The 17,373-nt window shown below is 34.9% G+C and overlaps 1 protein-coding gene across 3 annotated transcripts in view; it reads left to right on the top strand.

Moving 5' to 3' along the window:
* The window catches only part of CDH18 (cadherin 18), a 706,139-nt gene that overhangs the window by 411,552 nt on the left and 277,214 nt on the right, over positions 1-17,373 (top strand). The gene's annotated exons all lie outside the window — the stretch shown is intronic.

The raw sequence follows: 17,373 nt of genomic DNA on the forward strand, positions 1-17,373 counted from the left end.
TTCGATTTTAGCAAGCCACAGAACACACTGAACTTTCCTCTGTACCGTCCACATCTCGACTGGCATGGCCGTGGGCTGCTCTGCTATATACACGGTGTTATGTCATCATCTGTGCATGCGCACATGCTGCCACATCGTCCTACAGAAAATGGGAGTGTTTTCCTTTTATCTGGTGCAGATTTCACATTTCTATCATCTTTTGTTGCTTTCCTGTGACCGGACAAAAGTGCACCATGACTTTACAGACACACTGTATATACCACTGTAACCACTGTCATGATCAAGGTATAGAACATCTGCATCACCCAAAAGCCTTTTTCATGCCCTTTGCACTCAGTGCCCTTACCCCCTAAATATTGATGTATTTTAAATATAGATTCAGTATATACTGAATCTATGTACAGAATTTGTTAAATTCCAAATGAATAGAGTTGATAAAATGATTAGGAAATTCAGACCAATTTTTCTTTCTCTCAAAACCACAGACAAGACAATATAATGGCTTATGAAACCCTTTAGGAAACAGTGTACTCAGTAATGAAACAGTTTAAACATGTGTCACCTACACTCTAGGGTGTAGAATTGAGTGGAAATTGGAGAGGCCTTCTTCTGATGAATTACTGATTGATCCTTGGAAGCAGCAACACTTAGGTTGCTCAGTCCCTGTGGGACAAACAACAGCATAGTGGTAGAGTTTCCGTGATTGCAGGCTCAGTGACTTCCATCTCCCTGCTTGACTATTTATTTTCATTTTGTTAGTGTTAGTACAAAAAAAAAAAAAAAAAAAGGAGAGAGTTCTCAATCCAAGTCCAGGTGCTCCCCTAATGTGAAGGCAGTACAAGATCACAAGCCATCTGTTCTTCCCCTTTTCCAACAGGGACTGGGTTGCAGCTGTATTTCCCATATCAGGCTGGAGCCATGGATTCAGAATATGGAACCCATAAAATGATCTAACAATTCTATCATTTTCTTATATCAGTATATGTATGTTAAGATGAAACCAAAAATATCATTTTAATCCCATGTATTGTTTTTCCCTACAAAATATCCCTGAGATAAATGGAAGCAGATGTACAAAATAAAAACCTATCATGTTGGATTGTTAGAAAGTTATTTTAGCTATAACTCAAAATCCTTTTTATGTAATCCTTAAAAAGGAGGGGAAAAAAACAACAAAAAAATTTAGGAAAATCCATTAGTTCTTTTTTTAAAAAATTAATTAATTTATTTATTGTGTTTACATGATTCTAGTGTCTCCCCAAAGCATCCCTCCTCCCCCATATTCACCCCAATATCTCCCTTACCCGCCTCCCAACAGCTCCCTCCCCCCTTCCCTTCAGGTTTAATTCCATTCCTCAGTTCACATTATTCCTTGGATTCCTCAAATGAGTGAGGTCATATGATATTTTTCTTTCTCTGCCTGGCTTATTTCACTCAACATAATAGTTTCCAGGTTCATCCATATTGTTGCAAAAGGTAATATGTCCTTCTTTTTCATGGCCCCATAGTATTCCATTGTATATGTGTACCACAGCTTTGTAACCCGCTGGTCCACTGACGGACACTTGTGCTGTTTCTAGATCTTCGCTATTGTGAACAATGCTGCCATAAACATAGGAGTGCTTTTCTTTTTTTTCTGTCTGTGATATGGTGTCCGTGGGATATATTCCTATAAGTGGGATGGCTGGGTTAAAGGGCAGTTTCCTTTCTGATTTTTTGAGGAATCTCCATACTGTTTTCCACAGTGGCTGCACCAGTCTGCATTCCCACCAGCACTGCATTTCTCCACATCCTCACCAGCACCTATCCTGTGTTGTTTTGTTAATGAGAGCAATACTGACTGGTGTGAAGTGGTATCTCATTGTGTGTGTGTTTTTTTTAATTTTTTATTTTATTTATTCATTTTAGAGAGGAGATAGACAGGGAGACAGACAGAGAGAGAGAGAGAGAGAGAGAGAGAGATAGATAGAGAGAGAAGAGAGAGACAGGGGGAGGAGCTGGAAGCATCAACTCCCATATGTGCCTTGACCAGGCAAGCCCAGAGTTTCAAACCGGCGACCTCAGCATTTCCAGGTCGACGCTTTATCCACTGCGCCACCACAGGTCAGGCCTCTCATTGTGGTTTTAATTTGCATTTCTCTAATGATTAGTGATGCTGAACATTTTTTCATCTGTCTATTGGTCATCTTTATGTCCTCTTTGGAGAAGTGTCTATTCAATTCTTGTGTCCATTTTTTGATTGGATTGGTTGTCATCATGGTGTTGAATTTTAGAAGTTCTTTATAAATTTTGGTTATTAACCCCTTATCAGATGTATTGTAGAATATATTTTTCCATTGTGCGGTTTATTTTTTTATTTTGTTTATATTGTCTTTAGCTATGCAAAAGCTTTTTAGTTTGATATAGGCCCATTTGTTTATCCTGTATTTTATTTCACTTGCCTATAAAGATAAATCAGCAAATATATTGCTGCGATAGATGTCGGAAAGCTTACTGCCTATGTTTTCTTCTAAGATGCTTATGGTTTCATGACTTACATTTAAGTCCTTTATCCATTTTTTTAGTTTATTTTGTGCATGGTGTAAGTTGGTGGTCTAGTTTCATTTTTTTGCAGGTAGCTGTCCAGTTTTCCCAACACCATTTGTTAAAGACTGTCTTTACTCCATTGTATGCTCTTATCTCCTTTGTCAAATATCAGTTGTCCATAGAGCTGTGGGTTTATTTCTGGGTTCTCTGTTCTGTTCCATTGATCTATATGCCTGTTCTTATGCCAGTACCAAGCTGTTTTGAGTACAATGGCCATGTAGTATAACTTGATAACAGGAAGTGTGATACCTCCCACTGTATTCTTCCTTTTCAAGATTGCTGAGGCTATTCGTGGTTTTTTGGGTTTTTTTTTGGTTCCATATAAAATTTTGGAAAATGTGTTCTATATTTTTGAAGTATATCATTGATGTTTTAATTGGTATTGCATTGAATTTATAAATTGCTTTGGGTAATATAGACATTTTAATGATGTTTATTCTTCCTAACTATGAACACTGTATATGCTTCCACTTGTTTGTGTCTTCCTTGATTTCTTTTATCAATGTTTTATAATTTTCTCAGTACAAGTCTTTAACCTCCTTGGTTAAATTTACTCGTAGGTACTTTATTTGTTGTTGTTGTTGCAATAGTGAAGGGGATTATTTCCTTAATTTCTCTTTCTGACAGTTCATTGTTCATGTATAAAAATGCCTCTGATTTCTGTGTATTAATTTTATATCCTGCCACTTTGCTGAATTCATTTATCAGGTCCAGTATTTTCTTTTTTTTAATTTTATTTGTTTGTTTGTTTTGTGGCGGAGACAGAGAGAGTCAGACAGAGGGACAGATAGAGACAGACAGACAGGAATGGAGAGAGACAAGAAACATTAATTCTTTGTTGCGACACCTTAGTTGTTCATCGATAGCCCCCTCATATGTGCCTTGACGGGGGGGTGGGGAAGGAGCTACAGCAGACCGAGTAACCCCTTGCTTGGGCCAGCGACCTTGGGTCCAAGCTGGTGAGTTTTTGCTCAAACCAGATGAGCCACGCTCAAGCTGGTGACCTCAGAGTCTCAAACCTGACTGAGACTTTAGGGTTTTATATACAGTATTATATCATCTGCAAATAATGATAGTTTTACTTCTTTTTTTCCAATTTGGATGCCTTTTATTTCTTCTTCTTGTCTGATTGCTGTAGCTAGGACTTCCAGTACTATGTTGAATAAGAGTGGTAAAAGGGGGCATTCCTGCCACTTTCCTGATTTTAGGGGAATTGCCTTTAATTTTTGTCCATTACTTATGATGTTGGCTGTGGGTTTGTCATAGATGGCCTTTATCATGTTGAGATATGTTCCCTGTATTCTCACTTTGCTAAGAGTTTTGATCATAAATGGGTGCTGGATTTTATCAAATGCTTTTTCTGTATCTATTGAAATTATCATGTGTTTTTTCTCCTTCCTTTTGTTTATGTGGCAAATCACATTGATTGATTTAAGAATGTTGTACCATCCTTGCCTCCCCAGAATAATCGCACTTGATTATGATGTATGATTTTTTTCATGTATTGCTGGATTCGGTTTGCTAATATTTTGTTGAAGATTTTAGCATCTAAATTCATCAGAAATATTGGCCTATAATTTTCTTTTTTTTGTGTTATCTTTGCCTGATTTTGGAAACAGAATTATGCTCGCCTCAAAAAAGAAACTTGGAAGTGTTTCTTCCTCTTGAATTTTTTGAAATAGCTTGAGAAGGATAAGAGTTAGTTCTTCTTTGAATATTTGGTAGAATTCACCAGTGAAACCATCGGGCCCAGGGGTCTTGTTTTTTGGGAGTTTTTTGATAACTGTTTTATCTCATTTGTTGTACTCAGTCTGTTTAGGTTTTCTGATTCTTCAGACTGATTTTTGGAAGATTAAATGTTTCATGGAATTTGTCCATTTCACCTAGGTTGTTTAATTTTTTGGCATACAGTTCTTCATAGTATTTTCTTACAATATTTTGTATTTCTATGTGTCAGTTGTTATTTCTCCACTCTTTTCTAATTTTATTTACTTGAGTCCTCTCTCTTCTTTTCTTGATGAGTCTCGTTAAAGGTTTATAGATCTTGTTTACCCTTTCTAAGAAGCAGCTCTTGGTTTCGTTGATCCTCTGTATTGTTTCTTTAGCCTCCATGTCATTTATTTCTGCTCTGATCCTTATTATTTCCTTCCTTCTACTAAGTCTGGGCTTTACTGGCTGTTCTTTTTCTAGTTCTTTTAGATGCAGAGTTAGGTTGTTTATTTGAGCTTTTTCAAGCTGCTTAAGGAATGCCGGTAGTGCTATGAACCTTCCCTCTTGGGACTGCTTTTGCTGTGTCCTATAAAGTTTAATTTGTTGTATGTTCATTATCTTTTGTTTCTAGCAATTTTTTTATTTCTTCTTTGATTTCATTTTTAACTCATTCCTTATTTAATAACATGCTATTTAGCTTCTATGTGTTTGAGTATTTTTCAGTTTTTCTGTTGTGGTTGATTTCTAGTTTCATGCCATTGTGATCAGAGAAAATGCTTGATATGATTTCAATCTTCTTAAATTTGTTGAGCCTGCTTTTGTATCCTAACATGTGGTCTATTCTAGAGAATGTACCATGAGTTTTTGAAAAGAATGTATATTCTGCTGCCTTAGAGTGAAAGGTTCTAAAGATATCTATTAAATTGAGTTAATCTAGTGTGTCCTTTAAGTTTGTTGTTTCTTTGTTAATGTTCTTTCTTGAGGCTGTATCTAGTGATGTTAGTGGGCTATTGAAATATCCTACTATTATAGTATTGCTATTGATCTCGTCCTTGATATCCATCAAAGTCTGCTTTATATATTTAGGTGCTCCTACATTAGGTGTGTAGATATTTATGATGTTTATATCTTCCTGTTGGATTGCTCCCTTCATCATTATGTAGTGACCTTTTTATCTCTTAATTTAGCCTTTGTTTTAAAGTCCATTTTGTCTGATATAAGTACTATTACCCCAGCTTTTTTTTCATTTCCATTTGCATGAAATATTTTTTTCCATCATTTTACCTTTAGTCTATGTGTATATTTTGTTTTGAGGTGTCTCTCTTATAGACAGCATATGTTTGGGTACTGCTTTCTTATCCATGAAGCTACTCTATGTCTTTTGATTGGAACATTTAATCTATTTACATTTAAGGTTATTATTGATATGTAGTTGTTTATTGCCATTTTGTTCTTTAAAGCTATATTCCTCTTTTGCTGTATTCTTTTCCCTCTTTGTTCTGTTTACAACAGGTCCCTTCACATTTCTTTCAGCCTTGGTTTGGTTGTAATGAATTCCTTGAGGGTTTTTTTTTTTTTTTAAATTTCTGGGAAGCTTTTTATTTCTCCTTCAATTTTAAACAATAGCCTTGCTCAAAAATGTAATCTTGGTTGTAGGCTCTTGTTTTGTATTACTTTGAATATTACTTGCCATTCCATTCTGGCCTCAAGTCTTTCTGTTGTGAAGTCGGATATCATCCTTATGGGGGCTCCTTTGTAGGTAATAGCCTTTTTTTTCTATAGCAGCTTTTAATATTTTCTCTTTATCTCTTAGCTTTGCTACTTTAATTATGATGTGTGTTGGTGTGGATTTTTTTGTGTTTCTCTTTAATGGAGTTCTCTGTGCTTCTTGAGCTTGTGTGACTTTTTCCTGCGTAAATTTAGGGAAGTTTTCTGCTATGATTTGATTGAACAAGGTTTCTAACCTTTGTTCTTTCTCTTCTTCTACTGGAACTCCTATGATGCAGATGTTGTTCTCTTTAGATTATCACTGAGCTCTCCTAGAGTTTCCTCATATTATTTCATTCTCTTTTCTTTTTGTTGCTCCGCTTTCATGTTTTCATTTATCTTATCTTCTAAATCACTGATTCAATCCTTTGCTTCACCTAGCCTGCTTTTAATTTCTTTTAGTGTAGTCTCACTCAGCTCTTTTTCTGAGGTTTTTCTTGAGTTGTTTGGATTGCACTTCTCTGTCTTCCCATTTTGTCTGTGTTTCCCTGGACTTTCCTGGCTGGGGCCTGGGGGAGATCAGTGGGGGTCACTGCCTGTGACTGGGTCTTATCCACTTTTTAGAAGCTACAGGTTGTCCAGATCTTATGGCTGCCTCTGCTAGGTCCAAGTGTCATTGTAAATATCAGCTGCACTCTTAGGTTTTTTTATCTACTCTTGGCCTGAGAGAAGTTACTTTAAAGGTTCAAGTCATCTAAAATCCGCTTTCTGTTGTCTTTTATTGCTGGCTTCTTTTTTTTTTTTTTTTTTTTTTCATTTTTCTGAAGCTGGAAACAGGGAGAGACAGTCAGACAGACTCCCACATGCACCCGACTGGGATCCACCCGGCACGCCCACCAGGGGCGAAGCTCTGCTCACCAGGGGGTGATGCTCTGCCCATCCTGGGCGTCGCCATATTGCGACCAGAGCCACTCTAGTGCCTGAGGCAGAGGCCACAGAGCCATCCCCAGCACCCGGGCCATCTTTGCTCCAATGGAGCCTTGGCTGCGGGAGGGGAAGAGAGAGACAGAGAGGAAAGCGCGGCGGAGGGGTGGAGAAGAAAATGGGCGCTTCTCCTGTGTGCCCTGGCCAGGAATCAAACCCGGGTCCTCCGCACACTAGGCCGACGCTCTACCGCTGAGCCAACCAGCCAGGGCCTGCTGGCTTCTTTTTGGGCTTAGTACTATAATTCAGTGATTAGGTACGGTATTAGATGTGGCCTACTTCTTTGCTTCAGGTGTTTTTCTATCCAGACATTGAAAATCTTTATTTATTATTTATTTATTTATTTATTTATTTATTTATTTATTTATTTATTTATTTATTTATTTTAGAGATGAGAGAAAGAGAGAGAGAGAGAGAGAGAAGGGTGAAAGGAGCAGGAAGCATCAACTCCCACATGTGCCTTAACCAGGCAGCTCCAGGGTTTCGAACTGGCAGCCTCAGTGTTTCCAGGTTGACATTTTATCCACTGTGCCACCACAGGTCAGGCCTATCCAGACATTTTAGCTCCCGTTTTGTGGTCTCTCTACCAGGCCACTGCTGCTGTTGCTGCCTGGGGTTTTGGGTTCAGGTGCTATTGCCACTGCCCTGGTTGGGCTCACATGTTCCTCATGCCCTATGGACTCCTTCCAGGACTGCCTCGGTCAGCTCAGATCTCAGCCAATGCCTTAGGGGTCGCACAAACCCTCTCAGATCTCCTCAGAGGTTACTCCTGCTGATGTTACTGCTGAGGGTGTGTCCACACCTTGAGCAGGTTTGTGCACTGCCAGGATTCCTGCAGTAGCTGGAGCAACTTCCAATGTTGCTAGTAGACTCGTGTGTGCACCCCTGCTTCCCCACTCAGTTGTCACTGAGGCTCCGACTCTGCTTGGATCACTGCCAAGGGCGCACCCAGCTCCAGGCTAGTTTCCCACGTGCCCCACTCTCCACGGCAGTCAGGTGCTTCTGCCATCACTGGCGGGCTTCTGTGCGCCTACCTGTTCCCCCTCTGTTGACTCTCAGGCCTCCGCATCACCTAGGGCGGGCCACTCAGAGAGCAGGGGTGTGTGTGAGCCCAGGCTTTCCCAGTGGCAATGGCTGCTCTAGGCTCCGTGTGCTGGCTTGTGCATGCTCGCTCAAACCTCCGCAACCACGCCCTGCTGCTGCCTCTGGCCTTGGGGAATGACTCAGCCCAGACATTAAGGTGTCCTTCTGAAGCCCCGGGAAAGTGGCTGTGAGAGAGGCTCTAGGTGCAGTTCTTTTAATACAGATCCTGGTTCTGAGAATACTGTCTCCTTCTCTCAACCTGTGTCCAGGCTTTTTTCTCAGCCAAATATAGTCAACAGCCCCTTCCTGGCTCCAGGGTTCTAGGCTGGGATTCCGGTTTGGGGGATAAGCACCTGCAACTCGCTGGACAGCCCTCCCCTTCATGAAAACTCCTCCCGGGCACCACTCCCCAGTCCCTGCTCCCTGGTACTGGGAGTGGGGTAGCCTTCTTCGCATCTCTGCCCCTCTTACCAGACTCAGTGTGGGTTCTTTGGTGGTCCTTGGTTGTAGAATCCTTCTACTTCAGTACAAAATTTGTCTTTCACGATGAGTGTTCTCAGATAAGTTGTAATCCACCTTGGTTCTGAAAAGTGGGAGTTGGTGTGTCTGCCTACTCCACGGCCATCTTGACTTCCTCCATTAGTTCCTTATTGTAATTTTTTTTTTTTCTGTATTTTTCTGAAGCCGGAAACGGGGAGAGAAAGTCAGACAGACTCCCCGGGGATCCACCCGGCACGCCTACCAGGGGGCCACGCTCTGCCCACCAGGGGGCGATGCTCTGCCCCTGGGGGGGGGTCGCTTTGTTACGACCAGAGCCACTCTAGCGCCTGGGGCAGAGGCCGAGGAGCCATCCCCAGCGCCGGGGCCATCTTTGCTCCAGTGGAGCCTCGGCTGCAGGAGGGGAAGAGAGAGACAGAGAGGAAGGAGAAGGGGAGGGGTGGAGAATCAGATGGGCGCTTCTCCTGTGTGCCCTGGCCGGGAATCGAACCTGGGACTTCTGCACGCCAGGCCGACGCTCTACCACTGAGCCAACCAGCCAGGGCTGTAATTTTTTTTTTTATAATTTTATTTTTAATGGGGCAACATCAATAAATCAGGATACATATATTCAAAGATAACAACTCCAGGTTATCTTGTCGTTCACTTATGTTGCATACCCATCACCCAAAGTCAGATTGTCCTCTGTCACCTTCTATCACCTTCTATCTAGTTTTCTTTGTGCCCCTCCCCCTCCCCCTTTCCCTCTCCCCCCCCCCCCCCCATAACCACCACACTCTTATAAATGTCTCTCAGTTTCACTTTTATGTCCCACCTACGTATGGAATAATGTAGTTCCTGTTTTTTTCTGATTTACTTATTTCACTTCGTATAATGTTATCAAGATCCCACCATTTTGCTGTAAATGATCCGATGTCAAGGGCTGTAATTTTTTATGTGTGGTTATATTTCACTTTATAAAACATTTATTGGATTTACTGGACTTTTGATAAAAACTCAAGCCTAAGTTTTCTGTTATATATCAACTTTTTATATCTATTATGACTGTTTTAAGGCTTTTCTAATTCAATGTTTGGATATATAATGAGAAAATTTATTTTGTTGATGTTGGTCAAATCTGCTGCTCATAACTAAGACATTTATATATGTGTCTAAGGCTATGATAGAAAGGCCATTTATTTTTTAAATAGTATAACTGTACATATGTATATACACAGATAAAATATGTACCAATTATACATAAAATATGTATAATTATACATAAAATATATATGTAATTATACATATATACATATGCATGTATATTTGATAATCTATATTTCTTTTTTAGAATGTAATGGTTGTGACAGAGCAAAGATCAAAACTAAAATATGAATGTATCTCATGAATTTTAGCTCATAGACTTGTTAAAGATATTTATAAATAATTGAATAATTGGGCAATAAAGATATAATAGTACCTGATCTGTGGTGGCACAGTGGATAAAGCATTGACCTGGAAATGCTGAGGTCGCCGGTTCGAAACCCTGGGCTTGCCTAGTCAAGGCACATATGGAAGTTGATGCTTCCAGCTCCTCTCCCACTTCTCTCTCTCTGTCTCTCCCTCTCCTCTGTAAAATTAATAAATAAAAAAATTTTAAAAAATTAAAAATAAAGATATAATAGCATATCTGTTAGAAAGTGAACACTTTAGTCCTGGAACAAATTATGTGGTAATGTCATTATAACTTTAAAACAAAGTGTTTTTTCTTTTCTAAATATCATGTAAAAACAACATAGACCATCTAGTATATTTTTTTGTTTTTCAAAAGTTGAGCAGATCTGAGTAAATCCCTTTACAATGAAGACTACAGTTTTATGTTGATGTCACAGAATCTAAGAAGCACACCATACATCATACCTATCTTTGAAGTAGACTCATGGCCTTCATGAGATAATAATGATTAGTGAGGAAAGAGCTGTGTTTGAATTATAGCTTCTTTGCTTATTATTTGTATTAAAACTGGCAAGTCTATTTATTTTCCTGCATCTCTTTCCTAACATGTAAAACTGAGAAATACTGGTTGACATTTCTATTACTAATACAAGTATATTCTAAAGTTGGGTTTATGGCTTAGATCTGGGTTGTGTAAACTATAACCTGTGTGCCTAATTCAGCCAGTTGCATGTTTGGTTTTATGTGCATATTAAAGAAAAATTTTTCTTATGTTTTACTTCATTTTTAAATTGTCAAAAACATTTTTTAAAGTAAATTTTGTCACACTCAGAAGTTATAAGAAATCCAATTTCAGTCTGCATAAACAATGCTTTATTAGAATACAGCCACACTCATGCATTTCGGTATTTTATATGGCTGTTTTTAAGCTACAGTGGTAGGAACTGAGTAGCGGCAAGAGAGTATCAGACCTGCAAAGCCTGCGATACTTACTAAGGGCCATTTCCAGGATATGGTTGAGACTCCAGTTAAGACATCTGCCTTACCCTTACCGTACTATGAATGCTTTCAAAGCAGGTTTGGGGTTGTTTCATCTTTATTCACACAAGATCTAGCTCAGTGTCTATTGTAATGATCAAATGTGATAAATCCCTGGGAAGTACTCCATACACTATAACCATTTGTACTCATGTTACTGGTTTTGATAATTATTGAAAATTAATTAAACAAAAATCTTTCTCATTAATCACAGCTTTTAGAGAAGAGAGAGTTTTTTGGAGGTTTTTACTTTATCAAATACACTGGCATACCCTACCCAATTGTCATGTTAATGAATGTTCATTAACTCTGGTGTTTTATTTATATTATTGTTCTTTTGTTCCATTACATGCCTAAGTGTAACAAATGCACATTACATACATCATTTAGCCTAGATGTAAGTATATTTATTGGAGAGATTTCTAGAAGTAGGCTTTCTATCAAAGATCAGTAAATGTTTAATTGTGGTAGATATTACTAGATTCCTTTCCATAGATGTTGCAGGATGTTGTGCCTATCCCAGAAATGTGCATGAGTTCCCACACTGCAACGCCAACAGATGGAATTCTAAAACATGAACATTTGCAAATATGTATAATAACTGAAATATTGCACCTGTTTAATTTGGTTTGCACAAATTATTATGACAGAAATTGATCATTTTTTTGTATTTTGGAAATTATTAATATTCCTTTTTAAATGACTCTTCATGGATCTTGTTTTTTTTCCTTTTTTCTTTTTTGTTAATCTCTTTAATTTATCAACAGATAATATATTTGTCAATAGATACAATAATAATTTACCAACAGATAATAGATACAATAATGCTTTGCCAACACAACAGATAATAGGTTACCAATAAGTTTTTCATAGTTACCATTTCATTTTGAATTTTTACTATATAGAAGTTTATTATTTTAATATAGTAATTCAAATCCACTCTTAAATTTTTAATATATACAATTTATCACATGCATTAGAAAATGTTATCAATTAAATAAAAGAATGTTAGATACCAGAAATTATCATTTAGAATACATTTGAATAATTACTTTTAGTTAGTAGCCATTGACTGTATTGCATGTGTCCCTATTTACCAATAAAATATATCCTAGATGTGCAGTTTATAGCTACAAAGTGTAGTGGCCCTTATTAGTGTATGTTAGGAATATTTCTTGTAATTGGTAGAATTTAACTAGGGATATATATTAGATATGTATTTATAAACACACAGCTACTAGCAATAAGCTCAATATACTTTAGTTGGTAAACATGATTAACTAAATAGTGTGCTCCATGAATACTTATTATTTTCACTTAAAAGTATTATTGGTGACTTCTTTAGTCAAGTATTTTCTTATAAGAAATAAAGGACACTCTGTATTTATTCCACATTGCATTATATGATACTTAAAAATTGAATAAGCATAATAAAGAAGAGGTAAGAGACCAAAAGGTATGTGTCCTGATTAACTCTTTGCTAACAACATTATACTAGGTTTAAATGACATTAAATATATAATTGATAATAAAAGCTAATAAAAACTTAAAAATTTTCAGGACAAATAAATTATATTTTCCATCTTTACTTTTCTGCATTTATGTTGTATCTGCTTATAACTGTTAATATTTTTTTAGATATAACCCATAACATGTGGAAGGTATTGCTTATAACTATTAAGAATTTAGTTCTAAAATTCTACCACTCTCCTTCATCTCCCTGCCTACAGCTTACATATGTGAGTAGATAAGTGTTAGACTCTCCACAACTATTGACAATTTGCTTACTGAAAAATAGCAACACATAGAGGGTAAGCAGAGAATTCTGGGAGTAGAAAGAAACTAAGAAATTATGTTGCCAAATCTCTCAAATAATAAAAAAGCAAAAAATCTCAAAACAATTAAGTGACCTCTTCAGGGGAAGAGAGATCAGTTACAGCACTGCCAAAGAACAAATTATACCATATCTGATTATCTGAAGAAAATTAATTTTTATTATATCGTGCATGAAATCCCCCTTCATCATCAGTATCACTGCCATTATTCTATATTTTTTCCTCTTTCTTAAACAAAGAACCTTCACATATCTTTTAATATAGAATACTGTAGTTTCAAATTATTATATAGTTTAGAGGTTAAAAAGAAAGAATACATTATGTAGAAAGAAATGACAAGGTTCAGACTTTTTGAAAAAAAGAATGATGTCATTAATGTCACCATGAACTGTGAATGAAAAATTAAATGCACAGCAAGGAAAGGTCTCAATTGTCATTTAATATTGTCAAGATGATAATTTTATGAGTATTTTTATCATAACTTCCTAGAAATGGAAAACTTTCTGTATCAAAACATGACATTTGAATTTTATACAGATGACAGTGTGATGACATGATGTCATGTGAAATTAATTATGGTACTCAGTTTTATATGAATATAGCTTTCTCAATAGTCATCATAGAAATTTAACTATTTAGATGCAGTCTTATAAAAAACTGAAAGCTTAAAAATTTTTGATCTGGCTTATATTTCATTTAATTTGCAATAATTTAAAATTATTTTTAATAAATAAGATTTCATTAAGTTTAATTATACTTTTAGAGAATAAATGATATTTTATTTGAATAATTTAGAAAACGTTCAAGTTATTGAACAGCCATAACATTCATTATATACAGTATTTCTTTATGCTACACTGACAGTTTTTAAAAGGTTATTAGTGTAAAGAAATACATATGTTATAGGAATATTATATGTTTTTATTCTCATTACATTATTATACAAAGCTCCCACATGTGTGTGTGAATGCTGATAAACCAGAGGTGGGCATGTCTGAACACATTTTTTCACCTGAGCTAAACTTTCTATTAGTTACAGTTGATATAATCATTAAAATTAAAAATAAATAAAGGAGAAAAAATTAATACATTTTCAAGTGAGAACAAAATATGAAATAAATATAATTTAGTCTATATTTATTAATCTTTATATTAATAAAACTATAAATAGAATTTACCATTTTAATTTTAAAAAGGGCCCATAAAGGCAAAAAGGCCATGGATGTTCTAATATAGGCCTGAGTTTTGGATGTGACAAATAGAAATGTGGTGTTAATAACATTTAATTAGTAGAGGCCAAGGATGCTGCTATACATTCTGTAACATGTAGGACAGCACCCATGTACCCCCAATGAAGAATTATCCATTCCAAAATAAGAATAAGTTTCAGGGTTGACTTGATACTGACATCTTCATGTGTTTCTCTTAGTCAAAATGTTTTTTGAATATTTTGTCCATAATTTTATATCACTGTAGTGATATTTTACATAATGTTTGTATAATAAACATACAGAAGAGTTTAAACTTTGTTTGTTTATGCATTCTGAAAATTTCTTTTTCTAGGTGATAATTTTATTTGAATGTTTATCATGAATTCTAATATACATGAACTTATTACTACCAATTGATTTGTAATTTATGTTCACTGTTTTTGTTTGTATTTTTTTTTTTTTTTTTTAGTCCACCATAATGATGTGTACTGGGATTTCTCTACTGGTTTGGAGTCTTTACCTTGTATAATTTTGATATTTGTGCTTAAACTTGAATTTTTACATTTATTTTTTACCTTACAGGTCAACACTTCACGTTTATCTACCTTCTAAACAATACGGAGATAGAATGGTCAAAATTTAATTATTCAATGTGTTTTCGATATTTTACATGTCATCTCGGCCAAATTGGTTTTAAGCTACTAATCCTTTTCATTATTAGTAGTAGTATTATATTTTGTATATTTATTTATATGTCTGAGACATTTCACATCCTTTTGCTTCTATATTAAACTTTTTGGGTTCAGTTTACTTCTTACTGAAAGATGACCATGCCCTATTTCTTTTTAACAGGTACTTTATAAAGTTTAAATTTGCTCTCTTTATCCTATATAATTATTCTAAACAATATAACTATCTACAATGTTTAAACACTAATCACTTTCTTTTTTTTTTTTTTTTCATGTTGTATTTGTCTGGTACCTTGTTTTCTCATTTCTAATAGCATCTTCTGGATTTTTTATTATTATTAAAATTATTTCAACATGTCTTTCTAGATTTAACTACATATATCAACATCTTTGTTACTCATTGCTTCTACCTCTGTTCTTTCTCCTGGTTTAAATTTTCAATTGCCTATATATAGTTTTTTCTCTTTACTTTTGCAATTCGAACTGTGAGCAGTAAAAGCTATCTTTCTTTTTTTAAAATTGAATTATTATTATTATTTTTATATAGGATTCTAGGATAAGTTTTTGTTATTGTTTTATTGAAGATATTTGTGTTCTAGACTTTAAACTTGATTATGAGGTATCTGTTGAAATTTCATTTAAAATTTTCTCTTTTCCTTGGCTTGATATTAGGACTATCACTGTGTTTATGGGCTGTAGATCCACTAATGTATCTAGATTATATGTATATATATATTAGCTTTCTATTTTTCTTCATCTGTGTATTAATTTGGTAGGACTGCCATAACAAAGTACTATAAACTAAATGCCTTAAACAACAGAAATTTATTGTCTCCCCATTCTGAAGGGTAAAAGTCTGCAATCAATATGTCATGAGGGTTGGTTGCCTTTGTGGTTTCTGAGTGATAGATTTTTTTTCAGGACTGTCTTCTTGACTTATAAATGGCTCTTTTCATTTTTACATGGTGTTCTTGGCTATTCAAAGTTCAACCCAACAGTTCATATTAGCAGATTTTATATAATTATTAAGATTTGTATACTTTATAAAAATATAGCATTCATTATTTCACTGAACTTTTATCTTCCTCATTTATTATTCTATTCTAAAACTTCTATTTGATATACTTTCTATCAGATTTACTTGTAGCATTCTAATGTTCTCTTCAACTAAGTTGAATAGTTTAGTATGTTCTTTGACTTGAACATGAATATTAGCTTGAATATATTTTAAAATTTCACTTCTTTTTGGTTTCTTTTCTAATTTTTTTGTTCTTTTTCTCCTTTTTATAACATAATGGCTCTTTTAATTTTGACCTCTATTCTAATTATTGCAAACCCCTTATTTAACAATCTTGTTCAACTTTTAAAAATTTTATTTGTTCTTGAAGAATGCTATTTTCTGTCTATTCACTATCTGTCATGAAAATTTGACTTTGATATACCTTTTAAAATTTTATTTTTAATTGTTTTTGATAACATGTGATAAATAAGGATGGGGATACGGGTGAAATTCCTTTAAAATAAAGCTTGAGAAATACTCATAAAGTGCCAATTAACTTTTATTCGGCTGCTAACCAATTAGTTTCATAAATCTGAATAAATATGGATTTTTGAATTTTACTGATTCTTAGCTATACATTTTATGTAAACAGCAAGAAGACCACTGACAACACTAAAAATTAAAATTTATTCACCTGGGCTGTAAGTGAGGTTTCAATATATGGCAGGAAACTTTTTCTATCAAGATGTCCTAACAGACCATGAACTTCCTTGCTAGTTTTTTTAAGCTAATAGGTAGATAGTCTAATTTCAATGTCATTGAGTTGTTTTTAAGTAGTTTTGCTTTCTTCAGATACTGGTATCTCCATTATAATTTTATACCTTGAGTGAAGTCATGGTTTCTAATTATATAATATATAAAAATCAGATTTTTTGTTGTTTAGAATTGTATCTGGTTTAAATTTCCCAAAACATCAGCCTGGATGACTGTAGGAAATGACCTTCCTGTTATTAAGTTCTTTCTTATTTATTGTCACTGGTGAATTATCTTTCAGTATTTCTAGCTGAGTTGTATTGACTTTACTTTTTAATTTCATGAACCATTTTAACTGTTTATACTAAAAACATGTCTTTATTAGCTTTATCTAGCATTTTATGGTCATATCTTGCCTCAGGCTTTTTTTTTTTGCATAAAAATAAAATTTGGAAGAGAAAAATCTTAATATCTCCTTTGAATAGAAATAATAATATTTGTTTGCCAAGTTTTCATATTTTTATGTAGAAGAAGAGATGAAACTCCAAATGTTCCCAACACATGAAAGAGTAGAAATATGCATTTCAAAAATTTACATTACGATTTACAATTATACACTGATTTATTTCAACATGTATTTGTCCTGAAGAAATGAATAGTTTTCAACATACATTACTTATTAGATTATTCTCATAAATTTGTTTTATTATTTTATTGATTTTTATCCAATGAATATATAATCATTTAATTGCCGTGGACCTCACATAACAAAAGCATTTATTTAACTTGGAAGTTGAGCCTAGAGGGTCTTCAAGTACATCCATGTTTTTTAAGTTTCATAAAGA

Source organism: Saccopteryx leptura, chromosome 1 (genome assembly GCF_036850995.1).
Source record: "Saccopteryx leptura isolate mSacLep1 chromosome 1, mSacLep1_pri_phased_curated, whole genome shotgun sequence".
Taxonomy (NCBI): domain Eukaryota; kingdom Metazoa; phylum Chordata; class Mammalia; order Chiroptera; family Emballonuridae; genus Saccopteryx; species Saccopteryx leptura.